A 16,838-nucleotide genomic window follows, 5' to 3' on the forward strand; every position below is an offset into this window, starting at 1 on the left:
AAAAAGGATGTCTGGTATTTCATTGGAAGTTTTTGTTGACTCTTGGCTCTTGTCTTCCTCCCTAACCATGCACAAGATGCTGTGTGTGGGCACACAAGTGTAAATTAAAGGAAGGGCTACATTTCATGCTTGAATTGATACTACAGTATGTGTTGGATGGCAAAATAATTCATAAACTGAAACGATTGAACATGTACAAGAGTTGAGAATTTGAGGTAGTCATAGTCAAGGAAGACCAGGAATTTAGGAAAACCTTTAGATTTGTAATTCATGAGGCATGTAAGATTTTAAGTTGTGTGTTGCCATTAAAATTGTTCCTCAGATCTTCAGGTGCTGGAAGACCGGTGGTGGTCCTATTTTTAAACCTAGAGCCCAGAAAATTACCTGTGTCTGAAAGTCCCCTTTGAGGAAAGGGAAAGCTTGGAGTCAGCCAGACCTATATTCAAATGCAAGATTAAAAATGTATGACCCCAGGGCGCCTGGGTGGCTCAGTCATTATGCGTCTGCCTTTGGCTCAGGTCATGATCCCAGGGTCCTGGGATTGAGTCCCACATCGGGCTCCCTGCTCCGCGGGAAGCCTGCTTCTCCCTCTCCTACTCCCCCTGCTTGTTCCTGCTCTCACTATGTCTCTCTCCGTCAAATAAATAAATAAATAAATAAATAAATAAATAAATAAATAAAAATAAAAATGTATGACCCCAGTTCAAGGTCATTATAATCATCCAATAAGAGCTACTGGAGGCTGAATTAAATGGGAGCAGGAAGAGAGGAGTGGCAGATTTTAAGATACATTTTGGACCTCGCGTCATCAGTAAGACTTGTTAATAGATTAATACTGAAAATGAAGAAAACAGAGTAGTTGTAAAATCACTCAGATTTCTGAGTATAGTTTCTGAGGGGATGGTGATATCATTTAGTGAAGTGGGGAAAACTGCAGGAGCACCATGGCATGGAAGGGAAATGTGTACAATGTCAGTTCAGTGGTGTACTGATGGCCCTTGTTAGAGCAAGGATGGCCAGAGTTGTTGGATGCAAACCTTTCACTTAGCAGGTGGATGCCCAGAAATACTCATGGTGAGGTGCCATGATTAGGATCACACAGCCACCGCCAATGCACTCGCTAGCTGTATCTGTTGACTTCTGCTCTTCAACTCACTTTGTGCTGATCGGCATCCTGTGGGTTAACTTGGATAAAGTTAGAGGTTTGAGTCATATGAATAAATGTTTATATTTCAAATCCATTTCTTTTTGAGAAGCAAATGGCAGTAAAAGTATCAGCTTGAGAATGCATATAAAACCTGGTCTGGGAAATTTCCAATATGCATCTCTTATGACTCATTTATTTAATCTTTCCTACTTGCCAGAATTATACATTAAATATTGAATGAAAGGTGGTCAAGTAAAAATTATAAAGGAAAAGGGGTAGAAGGGACAGGTAATTGTATATAAATTACCTTTTTCAAAACATGTAATATTGTTCTTGTAGTTCAAGTTTTAATGAACATCAAGCATAAACCATGGCACCAGGAAAATGCAATTCAGACATGACTTCAAAGAGCTTACAGTATCAAGAAGCCACAGAGACACCTATATTCAAAGTTACAAAGTGCCAAATGAGACATAAATAGACAAGTTCAGAAGACGGAGAAATCATTCTCACTTAGCAATGATCCAAAGATTTGAGTATGTGATAATAATGATGGTTATGTACTGTAAGGAAACCAACAGAAATCATTATATAATATGCATATGGATTGAGGCATATGGCAAAAAAAAAAAAAAGAAATGGCTCCACAGAATAATGAATCACTGTATGAAGTGGTTAAACTAGGATGTGTTTGGGACATGATAAATAGAGAATAATATCGCAAATATAAACTGAAATTATGGAAAAGGATGCATCACAGACCAGGATGGAACCTGGACATCTTGCTGATTTAAGCATTAGGTCAGGTTATTTCCCAACATCAAGGTCATTATTACAAATGGAGTGTAACTATACAAAACATGTGGTATGCACGCATTCTTCTAAACACAATTTTGCAAATACTGACTTGGAGGAGACAAGAGAGGTTTTGTGTGGGAGATGTGTCAGGGTTTCCTGACGTCATCACTATTGACATTTCGGGCAGGACAGCTGCTGTGCAGGACTGTTCTGTGCATTGTAGGATGTGTAGCAGCAGCCCTGTCCCCTACTCAGCTAACGTCCAGAAGCCCTTCCTCAGTCATGGCAATCAAACAACTCTTCAGACATCGTCAAATATCCACTGAGAGGCAAGAACTGTTGAGCTGAACCAGCAAGACATGAAGGATTTGAAAAGCTCCTATAAGATCCTAACCACATGATTTGGGGTGCATTTCCTGAGCTTTCTTACTTTAGTGGCCTCATTTCTGAAAAAGGCATAATATGAGGTGTGTCACAGGGCTCCTGGGAGAAGCCGGTAAGGTGGTGCACATGACACTGAGAAGTGTGTCTGGCACAAGGGAAGGACTTAAGCAATGCTATGCTAGATGCTCAGTGTCTTTCTCATCTTGCCTATGTGTTTGTGCAGAATCTCAGGCACAGAAAATCGAGTGGAACCCACTCTTCAGATCATGGGACAACATCAACATTTGTTTAAAGGGCCAAAGCTTCTTTCTTTCTTTCCCTTCATCACTCATTCCTTCTCATGTTTCTTTTCTCATATGGAGGAAACTCATTAGAATGGAGGTCTCTATTATCAAAAATTTTTGTGTGTATGTATGTTTTTAATTTAAATAAATTCCATCTAGCAAGAAACTTCCCTTCCTTCCTTCCTACCTCTCCTCTTTCTTTTCTTTTCTTTTCTTTTCTTTTCTTTCTTTCTTTCTTTCTAGAAAAAAATTTCTTTCATTTCTTTTCTTTCTTTCTTACCTAAGACTAAAGTTTTAATATTGATCCAAGATACCTCTACTTCAGTGTCTCCTGACTTCAAGCATACATTAAAATCTCAAGGATGTCTTGTTAAAACAGTTTGCTAGGTCCCACCCCAGATTTTCTGATTCATTAGATCTGGGATGGGGATCTGTTTCTAACAAATTCCCAGGTGATGCTTATGCACCACAATTGGAGTGCTACTACTCCGGTCCATGTCTTCTGGCTGCTGCCTTAGTACTGTATTCATTCATTCTTCTAATGGTGGATGACCTGGCTGTCTCCACTTCTCTGACCCCAAACAATGCTGAGGTCAGCATCATCCTTGTGCCTGTCCCCTCACACACTGGGTGTGACTTTCCCTAGTTCTGTGCTAGGAATAGCATGGCTGGCCCAGGAGATGCATGCATGCTTACTTCATTAGGTACTGCCTGATCACACTTTGGAATGGCTGAGCCTGGCTATTCTCCCACTAACTGTGCCTTAATAGCTTTATCCCCATTTAACTGAAGAGGAACTATGAATCAGGAAGTTAACTAAACTGACTCCTTCTGCTCTGACCATTAACCCAGCTAATGAGTGAGAAGTCTTGGTGCAAACCCCAGTGACTCTACCCTGATGGTTGCTTTTAAGATGATCTTTCAGTGGCTTTGAGTTCCACCACAGAATTTTCCACAACTCTCAAACTGACCTTTATTATTCACCTCACCCTAAAGTGTGCATATTTACCCTCCCTGGACCTCACAATCTTATGCTGGAAAACAAGCATTATTTTGTTCCGAATTTTACCAGTTAAAAGAGTAAAGGTGCCTGGTCTTTGTGAGTTTCCCCAGAGTTGGATTGGATTGACCAGCCTGGTCAAATTCTAATTTTTGTATGGCATGAGTCAATACCTGTGACATATCCCCCATCTCTGCTCACGTGAGTCTTAGACTTTTGCCTTGATCTCCACAGACAAGGTGCTGTGTCTAAGGATAGAACTCCAGACTTAATGTGATATTCCATAGATACCTATGGCATGTTGGCCTGTCACTTGCATTGTGACATTAAAAAAATTACCCTTTACTCATATATGACTGTTAGAGTTGATTAAGCATCTTTATGGCCATGGTCCCATTTGACTTTTATCACCTCTGCTAGGCAATGCCAGGTAATGTCATATTCAAGTGGAGGATAAACTTCCCCGTCAGTGATTCTAGGTCATGTGGTTTATAAGAGATGGGGCTAAAATTCTGAAATGGGCATGTCCTTCCCCTCCACCACATTCTGAAACATCTCTGGACTTCAACTTCCTTCTGCATAAAATGAGTTGGTTCAAGAAGTTGTTGGTTTTTAATCTTTAATAGTTTTATAATTGAAATCTTAATTACACCATAGGTAGGCTGAATTGTGTCTCCCCCAAATTTATTTATTTATTTATTTATTTATTTATTTATTTATTTATTTATTTATTTTTATGTTCAGTTAGCCACTGTATAGTACATAATTAGTCCTTGATGTAGTGTTCAACGATTCATTAGTTAAGTATAACACCCAGTGATCATCACCACATATGCCCTCCTCAATACCCATCACCTGTTAACCCTACCCCCACTCCCCTCCCCTCTGAAACCCCCAGATTATTTCTCGGGGTCCATGGTCTCTCATGGTTCATCTCCCTCTCTGATGTCCCCCCCTTTCAATTTCCCTCCCTTCCCCTATGGTCCTCCGTGCTATTGCTTATGTTTCACATATGAGTGAAACCATATGATAATTTTCTTTCTCTGCTTTACTTATCTCACTTAGCATAATCCCCTCCAGTTCCATCCATGTCGATGCAAATGGTGGGTATTTATTGTTTCTGATGGCTGAATAATATCCCATTGTGTATATGTACCACATCTTTATCCATTCATCTCTTGAAGGGCATCTCGGCTCCTTCCACAGTTTGGTTATTGTGTACATTGTTGCTATGAACATTGGGGTGCAGGTGCCCCTTCAGATCACTACATTTGTATCTTTGGGGTAAATACCCAGTAGTGCAATTGCTGGGTTGTAGGGTAGCTCTATTATTAACATATTGAGGAACCTCCATACTATTTTCCAGAGTGGCTGTACCAACCTGCATTCCCAGCAACAGTGTAAAAGGGTTACCCTTTTTCCACATCCTCGCCAACATTTGTTGTTTCTTGTGTTTGTTTGTCTCCCAAATTTATAATCATAATCCCCATTATCTCAGGATGTGACCCTATTGGGAAATGTGATCTTTGCAGATGTAACTAGTTTGAATAAGGTCATATTGGAGCAGGGTGGGCCCCTACTCCAATATGACTGGTGTCCTTATAAAAGGAGGAAATTTGAACACAGGAATACACAGGATGATATAGCAGAAACCAGGAAATGGCACAGATAACCAGCAAACCACCATAAGCTGGAAAACAGACCTACTCCTATAGCCCTCAGAAGCAATCAGCACTGCCAACACCTTGATTTCCAACTTCTGGTCTCCACAAGCATATGAGAATAAATTTCTGTTGTTCTAAGCTCCCCAGTTTATGGTACTTTGTCCCGGCAGCCTTCGGAAACTAATGCACACCCTAATGTATTCAGTGGATTCCAGTTGATAGGTCTCTTCCTTTTCAAATCTGGTTCTTACATGTTACATAGAATGTCCCTTTAGCTGGGGAAGGGAGTAGTGAGGCAAATGAGGGTAGAGCTTTCTCTTTCTGCGTCTGGGACCCATTTGTGGGGCTAGTCACTCCTCATCACTGAGGAGAAGTACAGATGTCTTTGCAGGTGCTGTCAAGCCAGAGACTGGAGAGAGGAGGGCACCCTCTTCTTCCCGTTCCAGAGACTGTCTTGCTCACCCATCTTCACCTTGAATTCACACTGCACCAAATGGAGGTTAGGACCCAGGCAAATGTGCCCTAAATTAATGTAAACCTGTGAGTCCCAGGTCTGGTATAAAGCCACAGAAAGTGGAGATTGTGTGCCTTGCTTAAGGCATTAGAATTAAACAATCTTTTCAAAAAACATCTCACCCCACGGGTCACAGGTAATCACCCTTGGCTTAAGCAAAAGACATCTTTAGCAAAAGGACTCATTTGCCATCCCCAGTGTGTTACAGGAATCTAGAGAAGAATTATGCCCCTTGTCTAGGTTCTCTGGCTCTTCCATGTCACAAGGGAAATAGGCTGTAAGCTCAATGGATACAGGGTCAGGGACACACCCTCTTGCACTCTGTCACCCCTCAGCTGACCCTTAGATATCACCCACAGGCCTCTCCCCTCTTCACCTCATTCTCCACAGCTGTAACTGTCTCCACCCTCTTCCCCAGGATCCAGCAACACTTGCCTCCAAAATAATACACATAGTTTGCCTGCCCGTACCCTCTTGGGTCTTAGAATTTTTCAGTCCCAGACAATTACATTTGAGTGGCCTTTCTCTTATCCCCAATAACCAAGTTCCCCACCCCTCCACCCCAAGGGAAGCATGGGTTCTTGGCATGAGGTCTGCCGAGTCACCAGGAAAAGGGAAGGCTCTCTTCCCACACAAGGGCTGAGGGTTTGGAAAAGAAATCATGGAGTCACGTGAGCCCTGGGTTGCATCTGCTCCTGCCTTGGAAGGTCTCCAAGCAAACCCATCTCTTCATCATTGGAGCTCTTTCTTTCCCAAAGCCTTATCTGATTAATTCTTTTATTTACCCAACATTAAGCACCTACCGTGTGCTGGGCAATACTCTAAGGACTTAGCACACAACAGTGAACAAAACAGATAAAGTTCCTTGTTCTAGTGAGGTTGATGTTTCAATGGGTGGGGGTGGGGAGCAGGAAATAAACTGCAAATATAATAATAATCAAGTGAGGCATATATTCCAGGAGGTGATTTGAATCATAAGAACAAGGAAAGAAGTGGAATGGAGAGTGTGTGTTATAGAATTAAACAGGGTGGCAGGATGGATCTCTCCAAGAAGGCGACATTTGCACAAAGACTTGCAGGATGAGGTGAGGGAGTTATCCACATAGATATCTGGCAGAAGAGCATTCCAGGAGACAGAATAGTATTCCAGAAGACAGACCAAAGATGGGACCATGTTTGGCATGTTTAGGGAGCAGCAAGAAGCCTAGTGTGGCCGGAGCAAAGTGAGGGCAAGAGAGAGGCATCTATGTAACCGACACGAGGAATTCATATACATACTATATAAACTTTTAGACACTGCCTTTCCTAATAAGAAGTAATTTTACTGAAAGCATCCCTCAACCCCTTGTACCCCTATTCTGAAATATCTCACAAAGTGAAATACACTGAAGTTTCTGGGCAAACTCATGTCCCCTCCACACACAAAAATAACCAAAGCCACATTGCTTTCCCTGCTCCCTCCCTCTCTCCCTGGCCCCTGAGGTATTCTCAGACCCTTCAGAGAGCACTAGAATTTCAGTAAACATAGATTAATGTGATATAACTGGAAGAGGCATGAGAAGTTCTGTGATTTGGTAATTTCCTAACCAGCTTTTTCAGCAACATTTATCTACTATGTACCAGTAAGTCATATATTGAATAGCAGACACAGTTATTATTAGCAACATTATTATTACTGTACAAGAGTCCAAAAGCTGGGAATACTAAAATGAAACAAGAAATAGCCCCTGCCTCAAATAAAAAAAAAAAGTGGATAGAAATGGAGAAAAAGATTTCCCATCATACAATAAGAGTGCTATACATATTCCAGACAGTTTTCTGAACATTTTCCATGTGTTATTCCTCTTGCATCCATCAAGTCATAAAGAGAAAGAGATACTGAGAGGTTAACAAGCTTCCCTCAGTTAAAACAATAAGTGTGTGGAAAAAGTGGAATTCCTTCTCTGTCTGATTCCTGAGCCTCCTAATGAACTCTGCTGGCATACAATTAGAACCAGAACAACACATACACTTAAGTGCTACAGAAAAAAGAGAGGAGCAGCCATTCATTCTCCATCTGTGGAGTAACAGGAAAACCACCAAAAACTACAGTACAGTGATGTGTCAGGTTTACAAGTGGGGAAAGGGCATTCCTGTGAAGGAAACACATGCAGAGAACATGAAAAACATAAGGAGCCTAGCTGAGCTAGCAGGAGATGGGGTGGGAAAGGGAGTTTGAGGCCATGTTTTGAAAGCCTTGTGATCCTTGTGTAGGAGCTTGCGTTTTATACTGGGTGTAATCAAATTCCATCCTGCTGAATGCACAATTTTACTCAACCCTATACAAAATTGGTGAATTACTCTCCTTTTCCATGTCATATCTACCTTATTTCCTGGGTTGTCAGAAGGCTAATAATGTGGCACCCACTTCTGAAAACATACTTCCTTTACATAGTCAATGAGCAGTTATAAAATTAATGAAATATATGTTCATATTGTTATGCCAAGCAACCTGGCAAACCTTGGGGATAGAATAGGCACTTGTCAATATTGGATGGTTGATTGGTTTGTTGACTGATTGGTTGATTGGATTGGTAGTATACTTTGTTGATAGAATGTATAAATGAATTTCTATAAGATCCCTAAATTCAGAGCCTGTGTCCTGTTTATTCCTCCATTCCCCTCATGCGTAATACCATACCTCATATATAGTTGGTCTCACTAATTACTGTTTGAATGAAAGATAAGATGAACAAATGAATGAATATGTTTATAAATGACTGTATGATCATATAAATGAGTGGACAAATTGAGTGCATGAACAAAGTGAATGAATGAACAAATGTGTCAATGTTCCACCCAATCTGTCTTTCTCTACAGGGAGTAGAGACTTTTAACTGCACACAACACATTCTCTCTATACTGTTTTCAACCTCTCTCCTCCAAAACACAACCCAGAAGTAGCCCATATTGCTGGGGAGAGGACCCAAAAACACAGAGATACTGGTACTGTCACTGTGGTTTTGTTAGTATTTAATTAAACTTTTAAAATATGAGATGATTGTAGAGTCTCATGTTGTTATAAAACAAAAAGCTCTAGAGTGCCCATTACTCAGTGGTAATATCTTGTAAAACTGTAGTACAGTATCACAATCAGGATACGAACATTGAAAGAGACAAGATACAGAACATCTCCATCACTGCCAAGATCCCTCATGATGCCATTTTATAGCTACACCCCCTCCCCTGACCTTCCCTTCCCGGTATCCACACATTTCCTTCCCATCTTCCCAGTCCCTGATAAACATTTATCTGTTTTCCATTTCTAAAATTTTCTCATTTCAAGAATCTTAGATAAATGAAATCATACAATAAGTACCTTTTGGAATTGACTTCTTCCACTCAACATAATTCTCTGGAGATTCATCCAAGTTGTTGTGTGTATCAATAATTCATTCCTTTTTAACTCTGAGTAGTATTTGATCATGTGGATGTACCTCAGATTATTTAATCATTCACCCATTGAAGGACATACGTGTTCTTTCCAGGTTTTTTTTTTTTTTTTTAGTACTATCAATGATAAGCTGTATTTGTGTACACATTTTTGTGTGAACATAAATTTTCATTTCTCTGGGATAAATGACCAGGGTGGGGGTGGAGAGGCATCTGTTAGACATTAGTGCTTTAAGAATCTGCAAAACTGTTCTCCAGAGTCCCTGTATCTTTGTACCTGAGTGACCTAGTGAGGATATGGAGATACGGGATCACTCACACATTGCTGCTGGAAATGTAAAGTGGTATAGGAACTCTGTACACCCACTTGGTTGTATGTCAGCCATTCTAATAGGTTACATATTGATATCTCATTGAGGTTTTAATTTGCATTTTTTCTAATAGCTAATGATGTGGAACATCTTTTCATGTGCTTATTTGCCATCTGTGTATCCTCTTCTGTGAAATGTCTGCTCATGTCTTTAGCCCATTTTCTAATTGAATTTCTTCCTATTGAGTTTTGAGAGCTCTTTAAATAGTCTTGATATTAGTTATTTGTCAGATATGTGGTTTGCAAATGTTTCCTTCCAGTCTATAGTTTGTCTTTTATCCTCTTAACAGCCCGTTACAGAGCAAAAGGTTTTCATTTTTATGAAGTCTGACTCATCCATTTTTTTCTCTTATGAATTATGCTTTTGGTGTCAAGTCTAAGAACTCTTTGCCTAGCCCTTGATTGGAAGATTTTGCCCATTTTTTTTTCTAAAAGTTTTATAACTTTACATTTTGTATTTAAGGCAATGATCCATCTTGAGTTAATATTTATATAAAGTGTGAGACTTAGGTCGAGGTTCATTTTTTTCATTGCCTCTGGTTGTCCAATTACACCAGTCCCGTTTGTTGAATACACTATCTTTCTGCCATTGATTCACTTTTGCACCCTTGTCAAAAATGAGTTGGACACATCTGTGTGTCTGGATTCTCTGTTCTATTCCATTGCTCTGTGTGTCTATCTTTCTCCCAATACCACACCATCTTGATTACTGTAGCCATATAAGTCTTGCAATTGGGTAAACTAATTCTTATATCTTTTTTTTCTTCAAAATTGTTTTGGCTATTCTAGTTCCTTTGCCTTTCCATATAAATTTTGGGACAATCTTTTTTTTTTTTTTTTTTAGATTTTATTTATTTATTTGAGAGAGAGAGAATGAGAGAGAGAGAGCATGAGAGGGAGGAGGGGCAGAGGGAGAAGCAGACTCCCTGCCGAGCAGGGAGCCCCATGTGGGACTCGATCCCGGGACTCCAGGATCATGACCTGAGCCGAAGGCAGTCGCCCAACCAACTGAGCCACCCAGGAGTCCCAAATTTTGGGACAATCTTATCTATAGCTATGAAACAAATCTTGTGATTGCGATAGTAATTGTATTCAGCAAGTTCCCAGCATAAAACACACCAAAAAAAAAAAAAAACACACACCAAAAAAATTAATTATATTCCATATACTAGCAATAATAAGTGGACACTGAAATTACAGTACCATTTATAACCATTACAAAGAATAAAAGGACACTTAGGCATAAATCTAAGAAAACATGTACAGGATGTGCTAAAAGTCACAAAATGCTAATGAAAAAAATCAAAGGTGATCTAAATAAATGTAGAGATATACTTTGTTCATGGATTGGAAGATTCAATATAGTGAAGACATCCATCTCTTTGATTTCCTTACTACTTACAGGTCAATTCAAATGATCTATTTCATATTGGGTGAATAGTAGTATTTTTTTTATTTTTTGAAGAATTAGTCTGTTTTATCTAGGTTGTCAAATCTATGTGTGTAGAGTTGTTCATATATCCCCTTATTATCCTTTTGATGTCGTCGGGGTCTATAGTAATATCTCCTCTCCTTCCTGATAGTGGTAATTTCTGTCTTCTCTTTTTTTTCTTTGTCAGTATTTCTTTTTTTTTTTTTAAGATTTTGTTTATTTATTTGAGAGAGAGAGAGCAGGGGGAAGAAGCAGAGGGAGAGGCAGAAGCAGGCTCCATGCTGAGCAGAGAGCCTGACATGGGGCTCGATCCCAGGACCCTGGAATCATGACTTGAGCCAAATGCAAATGCTTAACCGATTGAGCCACCCACGTGCCCCTCCTTGTCAATATTTCTAAAAGTTTGTAAATTTTATTGATCTTTTAAAAGCAACAGTTCTTTATTTCATTGATTTTTCTCTAAAGTTTTTCTGTTTTCAATTTCATTGATTTCTGTTATTATCTTTATTATTTCCTTCTTTCTGCTTCCTTTGGGTTTATTTTGTTCTTTTGTTTTTTCTTAGTTTCCTAAGGTGGGAACTAGATCATTGATTTGACATTTTATTTTCTCATATATGTAACTAGGACTACAAATTTCCATTGAGCATTGTTTTAGCTATATCCCACAAAATTTGTATATCACACTGTCATTTTCATTCAATTCAATGTTTTTTGTTCATTTCACTTAAGATATCTTCTCTGACTCATGAATTATTTAGAAGTGTGTTGTTGAATTTTCAAGTGTTGGGAGATTTTCCTGTCATCTTTATTAGTGATTTTCAGTTGGTTCCACATGGGTCAGAGAACATGTAACATAGGATTTGAAGCCATGAATTTGTTGAGGTTTGTTTTATCGCCCAAGATGTAGACTATCTTGATATATGTTTCATGGTCCTTAAATAAAGGTATATTGTGATACTGTTGGGTGCAGTGTTTTATAAATGTTGATTAGGTCCTCTTAATTGATAGCATGTCAAGTTCTTCTGTATCCTTGATGATCTTCTGTCTGGTTGTTCTATTAATTGTTGAGAGAGAGGTGCTGACGTTTCCAACTATAACTGTGGATTTGCCTATTTCTCCCTTCAGTCTTATCTATTTCTAGTTTCCATATTTTGCAGCTGTTTTTGATCCATATACATTTAGGATCGCTACATCTTCTTGGTGGATTGGTCCTTTTACCATATATGTTCCTTTTGTGATAATTTTTTCTCTGAAGTTTTCTTCATCTGATATTAATATAGTCACTCCTACTTTCTTTTGATTAATATTTGCAAATTAATTAAAATTAAAATTAATATATTTTTTATCCTTTTACTTTCAACCTACCTGTGTTATTATATTGGAAGTGAGTTTCTTGCAGACACAGTTGAGCCATACTCATGAGTTTTTATCCAGTCTGCCAATATATGTCCAGATTAAATGTGAATGTGACCATTTACATTTAATGTAATTACTTACATTAGGGCTTGAAACTGACATTTAGATTTTGGTTTATGTTTGTTCCTGCTATTTGCATTTCTGTCTTCTTTTTCCTACCTGCTGTGGACACTTTTTTTTTTATAATTACATTTTGATTTATCTATAGAGTATATGAGTATATCATTTTGAATGGCTTGCTCTAAATATTAACATTATATATATAAAACTTAACATGGTCTACTGGTGGTGTCATTTTAGCAGTTCAAGTAAAGTGTAGAAACCCTACCACCCTCTACATCCCTCAACCCCTTCTCATTTATAATCAGCTTAAATATTTCCTCTACATACATCTAGAACCACACAGTGCTATAGTTTTCACTTCAACCATGAAACATAATTTGGAAACTCAAAAGTAAGAGGAAAGTCTATTTGTCCATATTTCAGCATACTGTGTTTTTTTGTTCTTCCTGGTGTCCCAGGGTTCTTTTCTTTAACATTTCCTTTCTGTTTAGAGAACTTCTTTGAGCCATTTGTTAGAGTAGGTATGCTAGTGTCAAATTCTGTTTCTCTTCACCTATGTATGTCTTGATTTCCCCTGCATTCCTAAAACATATTTTTACTGTATATAGTATTCTGGCTTTATAGTTCTTTTTAATTTTTTTCAGCACTTGAAAAAATGTTGTGCCATTTTCTTCTGATCTCCATAATTTCTGATGAGAAATCCACTCCCATTTGAATTGTTACTCCCCCAGGAGGTAAAGTACTAAATAATTTCTTGCTACTTCCAAGGTATTTTGTCTTTAGTTTCCAGAAATTTGACTATGATATATCTTGGTATGGATTTCTTTGGGCTTACCTTGTTTGGGTTCACTCAGCTTCTCAAACATGTAGGTTTATAAGTCTTTTACAAAATCAGGAATTCATCAGTAATTATCCCTTTGGGTATTTTTTTCAATTCCACCTTCGTTCTCCCCTCTTTGTAGGAACTTTCATGACACCAGTGTTAAATCTTTTGTTATAGACCCACACACCTCTAAGGCTCCCTTTGTTCACTTGTTTGTTTCAGCCCATTTTCTTTGTGTTCTTCAGACTGGATCATTTCTGTTGTTTTCCTTCCAGTTCATTGATTCTTCTGTCCTTCCCTTTCCATCCTGCTACTGAGCCCACCCATTCAGGTTCTTGCTACAGCAATTGTATTTTCACTTCTAAAATTTCCATTTGGTTCTTCTTTATATCTTCTATTACTTTGCTGAGAATTTTTATTTCTTTGCTAAGATTCTTATTTTTTCATTTGTCTCAAGCTGTTCTTCATGGTTCACTGAAGAATTTTTGTAATAGCTCTTTAAAATCTTTGTCAGAAAATTCTGGCATCTCTATCATCTCTGTTGGTATCTATTAATTGCCTTTCTTTCATCAACCAGAACTTGCTCATTCTTAGTATGATGAGCTATTTTAAATTGAAACTTTACAACTTGGGTTTTATGTTATAGGACTCTGACCTTATTTAAGCCTTACATTTTAACCGGCATGCTCTGACCCCACTCTGACAAGGGAAGGAGTGGTGCTGCCTCATTAGTTCCAGAGGCAGTTTGAGTTTGGAAGTCTAGATTCTCCATGTGGCCTCCATATTATCCAATGGGGTGTGCTCTTTGTTACTGGTAGGTGGAGGTGGGAGTTCTCCTCCTGACTCCCCCTTGTTTGGGAGGTGAGGGGTAGGAGTGCTCATTATAATTCTCACTAGGCCTCTTTTGACACATCCAATGTGTGGAAGGGTGGTGAACGCCTCACTGCTACCCAGTGAGGAAACCTACATGGTATCCACAGACACTGCAACGGGGAAGGGGCTCATTGCCGCCTGGCAGGAATGAAAGTTCCAGCTCTCTCCTCAGCCTCCTCTGACACCACTCCAGCAGGAGGTTTGGGGCCTCTTGTGACAACCTGGGAGGAGAGAGGTCTAGCTCCCCACTCAGCCTTTGCTGGCTTGGGTGGACCACAGTTTTTTGTGGTGTTTGGGTACAATAAAGTGGTTGTTTTCTAGATGTTTTCTGTCTTGCTTGCCTGCCCCTTTCCTGTTCCTCTGGGTAGAGGTTAGACTTTTTTGAAGCTGTTTTTATCTGTGCCTTTTGGCATTTCTGAGTTGCTGGCTTCTTCAGCTCCAAGTCTGGGACATGTGAAGCAAAAAGAAAAGTCAGACTCACCACCTTGTTTCTTTTGGTGGTCTAGAAGTCTCCAGCCTGTCTACTAGCTCCCCACTTTTCAGAGTTTCCATGTGCTTTTGTTAACATAACGTCTAGGGTGTTTAGTTGTACTTAGTGGAAAAAACAGGTCGAAGTCCATCTCTTCCATCTTTCCAGAAGGACAAGTCTCAAGGCATTTTTCAAGGTTTCTATGGAAATATTAAATTGCTCACACATTTGGCCTCAACTAAGACATTTATGTATTTCTTAATAACGCATTTACTTGACTTTACCAGAATTCCAACTCTCAGAACAAACAAAAAGCCAGCAGGAAGGGAGAGGACAAAGTCATAGAAGTTTTCCTGAGTCAGGAGACTGTTAGTGTTGCCACTTATAAAAAAGAAAACTCCTGAGAATTAATTCAGATAGAAACTGCTTATTTTTTATTTAATGTTGCTGAAACCTTGATTTGACGGCATTCACTCAGAAATCCCAATTTTAAAAATAATCTTGCATGCTCAACTTTTGGTTAGATATCATTTAAAAACTTCCCTACCTTTTCAAACAGTAGAGACTCAAGAAAGGAATTCACTTCTTGATGACTCAGATCCTAATTCTAAGCTTCTGGGGCAGCTTTGCTTTCTCTCTGCCAGGCAATTGCAAGCTCCCAATGCTCTTTTCACAGATGCCATTCCCACATCCCTAACCCTGGCTTATAACGTTCTGGGGGATTGGAAATGAGAATACCATGCCTGGCAGAGTTTTGGGTAGATCAAGAGCCAAATGCTTGAGTTGAGGACACAGGGTCTCTCCTACCATGAGACACGCAGGGGATTTGACTCATGGTGGGTTTGATAATTTTAATGTCACTAAATAATTTAAACAATTCAATATTCTTAGTTATACTAAGGATGGCTGAGATTGCCAAACAAGCAGAAGTTAAAGCAAAAAAAAAAAGGAAGAAAGAAAGAGAGATAGAAGAAAGAGAAATTAAGTGTTATTTTTACAGTGGTGGGTTTACTGTTATCCTGTTGGCAGTAAGTTTGTGCACTGTTGGTATGAACCAGATAATACACCAGATCCATTACAGATGCTATTATTTTGAATACAGCCTAATTTGCAAAGTCATGGCAAAGTATATTATCCACATTTTTAAAATGAGAGAACCAGGTTTGAGAATCTAATTGAATTGCCTGAGGTCATACCCATTGCAAACAAAGTAGCTGGATTAAAACCAGTTCTGCTCTTATCTCTTCCAAGACAAAGGGGTGGGTGCCACAAAATCTAGTTAAGCACACAGACAATAAATCCCATGCTCCGTGAATATAGCTATCTAAAAGAGTGCGTCTCAAACTCTAATGGGCATAACAATTCCAACACAGTAGGTCTAAGACAGGCGGTTGTGGTATATATTTCTGACAAGCTCTCAGATTTTCCTGATGCTCCTTGTGCACTGGCTACATTTAAATAGCAAGGATCTAAAAGATCCATTTTGATAATATGTAAAGAGCAGGAATATGGGTTCGATCTTTAATTGAAGATATTTCAGGCAATTCATTGTTTTGGTTGGGTTTTTTTTTTTTTCCTTTAAAAAATGCAACATAGTCATAAAAATTACATGGCTTTTTCATTACTGATACGGAAACTGAATAGGAATGTTGATTTAAGACAAGGAAAAAATCTTAGGGCATATAAATGAATTAAAAGAAAAATGTCTGAACATAAAAAGGAAAACTAATCCCTTACCTATTACCAGTAGTATTCAATATTCTTTAGCTGCATTGACCATAATTACTAAATCAAAAATCAGAATACATGATTTGATGATTCAACAAAATATTAAAAAGTAAAAATCAGTAATTAGGGTGACTTCTCCATTGAGATCTGAAATATTTCACTGTTAAAGACATCGAATAAACATGAAAATAACCCCCCCCACACACACACACATACATACCCCACTATGAATGTGTTATCTAAACTACTTTAGATTAAAAGAGATCTAAGGGCCTAAGGTTGTTTATATACCAGCTGCTGTCCTGATTTTTGAATCTGCAATTTGTGTAAATCAAAATAATAACCCTCTGCATACTGATCTGAAACTATTTAGCCCTTTGAACAACATATATCTAAGTACATTCCAGATGATTCTATTTTTCATGGCCCTGCCTCTAGTTT

Source organism: Leptonychotes weddellii, chromosome 2 (assembly GCF_054177405.1).
Source record: "Leptonychotes weddellii isolate Sample4059 chromosome 2, ASM5417740v2, whole genome shotgun sequence".
Taxonomy (NCBI): Eukaryota; Metazoa; Chordata; class Mammalia; order Carnivora; family Phocidae; genus Leptonychotes; species Leptonychotes weddellii.